This window comes from Schistocerca americana, unplaced genomic scaffold (genome assembly GCF_021461395.2).
Source record: "Schistocerca americana isolate TAMUIC-IGC-003095 unplaced genomic scaffold, iqSchAmer2.1 HiC_scaffold_729, whole genome shotgun sequence".
Lineage (NCBI taxonomy): Eukaryota > Metazoa > Arthropoda > Insecta > Orthoptera > Acrididae > Schistocerca > Schistocerca americana.
The window spans coordinates 30,001-32,500 of NW_025726488.1; the positions used below are offsets into that span (position 1 = coordinate 30,001).

The 2,500-nt window shown below is 64.4% G+C and overlaps 1 pseudogene; it reads right to left on the bottom strand.

Annotated features, from left to right (window-relative positions):
* The window catches only part of LOC124589797, a 7,626-nt pseudogene that overhangs the window by 2,214 nt on the left and 2,912 nt on the right, over positions 1–2,500 (bottom strand).

The following is a 2,500-nucleotide window of genomic DNA, read 5'->3' on the forward strand; positions in this document are numbered from 1 at the left end:
TGATGCGGGCGCGGAGGGCGTCGATGTATTCACGCCCAGATAGCAGGCGACTGGTGTCGGCGACCCACTGATGTTGGCCACTGACGGCGGCAGAAGATGACAGTGCCGCACCGTCAATGGCGATGTGTAGGCGCGCCGCCCACATTTCCCCAACCTGCGTTGACGATTTGAGGAGGTGGCCCTCCCACATTAGGTGGCGCTCCAGCACCTCGATCTCACGCTGTACCTCATCCATGCCTACACCGTCGCAGGCTGGCCCTATCTTCTTCAGCGCCAGGAGACGGGACCGACGGAGGGTCGGACCCATCCATCGGCAAGATGGAATGCCGAGGCCCCCCTGGGCAACAGGAGCGTGGAAGTATCCCAGGGGGGTGTCCGCCGGAAGGCGGAACCATCTCCTGACGGCGGCCCGGATGGTAACGTCGGCCGACTTCAATGCACCCACCCGGGTGCGGCTGAGGGCCAGCCCGTGGTACAGGCCAGGGAGAAGTACGTTGGTGAGAGCGTGGAGGCGCTGTTGCGGCTTCAGCGGAGCTCGGGAGATGACGTCAAGCTGCTCCACCAGGTGGCTACGTGGATTGAAGACACAGCGACCCGCCGTGGAAAATTGCAGCCCCAGGTACCGGAAGGTTTCACCCACACGCAGGGCAGGCATGGTGGTATTGCCTGCTGTGAAGGTGACATTGCTGTCCACCTTCACCTTCTTCTCGCGCCCTGACGCGACTAAGGCGAGGGTGAAACACTTCCGGGCGTTGATCTGCAGCCCCAGGTGGGCGAGGGCTGCGGTAGCTGCGTCGATGAGGGACTGCAAGCCCCTCGGGGTCGCTGCAAACAGCAAGACGTCATCTGCAAAGGCCGCAGCGTTGACTCTGCGACCGAGGATCCGAGCTCCGATGTGGGAGGGCAGTTGGCCTAAAACGTAGTCCACCGCAAAGTTGAACAGGAGGGGGGAGAGGGGATCGCCCTGGCGAACGCCCCGTGCTGGCTGCACAGACACGCCCACGCCGGCGCCGTCCGCTATCACTGTCGTGCTGCCCTCGTAGCACCGCTCGACATACTCGACAAAGCAATCCGGCAGGCCATGCGCCTTCAGCACGGGGCGAAGGGCAGCATGATCTACCGAATCGAATGCCTTAGATACGTCGATCGATGCCACAAAGACAGAGCGGCAGGAGCGAACTGCGTCGGTGAGAGCAGTGTCCAAGATGAAGGTATTTTCCAACATCCCATCCCGAGGGATGAATGCCCGCTGACGTTCGTCCACAGCACAAGCGCGCATCAGGCGTGACGCGAGAACCTTGTGAAAGGTCCGCGCCAACACCGAGCAGACCGTAATGGGGCGAAAGTCAGCGGGGGATGTTGGTGCAGCCGTTTTCGGGAGAAGGGACGTCCGCGCGCGAAGCAGGCGTTCCGGAAGGGCGCGGGCCAGAAGGAAGAGATTCATCACTTTCACCAGGACTTCGTGCGGCAGACGCCGCAACTCCGCTGGGGTAAGGCCGTCCGGCCCGGCTGCTGATCCCCTGGGCGGCAACGCGGCGGCGACCTCCTCACGTGTGACCGGCCCCCATATGCACTCGAGAGCGACAGGCTCTGAGTGCGGGAGGAGGCGGTCACGAATGAAGCCCGCGGTGGAGATGGGCTTCTTGGTGAAGAGGTCCGCCCAGAAGTCCAGCAGACCAGGGATGGCAGGTGGCGGCTGGAGCAGGGTGCCATCCAAGAGGCCGCGCACGCAACGCGCACGCGACCGTCGGAAGGCATCCTGCGTTCTCGCGTACTCCCAGCGGCGCCGCTTGCGCTTCTGCGTCGGCGGCGCGGCAGGCGGCCGCTTCGATGGTTGGCGCGGCCGCTGTGTCCTGGTGATCGATCTCTCCCCTCTGGACCCGACCGACGCAAGGGCATCCGGGAGCATGCCCAGGATGACATCGGGCGGCGTGCCCCGCCCCAGACCGATGACACGATCCAGGGCAGAGAAACGCTGGGCGGAAGCGGGTAGCCCCGCCAGATGCTCCCAGATGGCGGCGTCAGTCGGCCCCTCCGGCGGCGGCCCGGTGGTGTCGGCCGCGAAGTCCTCGGCTGCGTCGACGGGCGGCGCAGCGGCCTCGCCCGCGTCAGGCAGCGGGCTCGCCGCTCCCCGGCGGGACGCCGGCTCTTCCCCCCGACCGATCTCAAGCGCCTCCATGAATTGGCGGACAAGCTGCTTGTGGGCAGCTTGCCGCCGTCGGCACTTGATTGCCTCAAGCGTTCGGTCGGGGAACATCCTGATGAGCTCTTGATTTACAAAGAAGAACCGGGCGTCCCTCTCGAGGAACAGTTCGGCCTCTGCCTTGGCGAGCGACAGGACTTCTTCCTCCGTCCACCTCGCGCGATGCCTCTCCGTGACGATCTCCGCGTTGGCGGCCGCAAGATGTTGGCGGCGGCGATGGACCCCGAGACCGTTCTTGGTTGTAAAGCTGCGGTGGCACTCACTACAGGTATACATAGCTGCAAAAGTTACAAGATT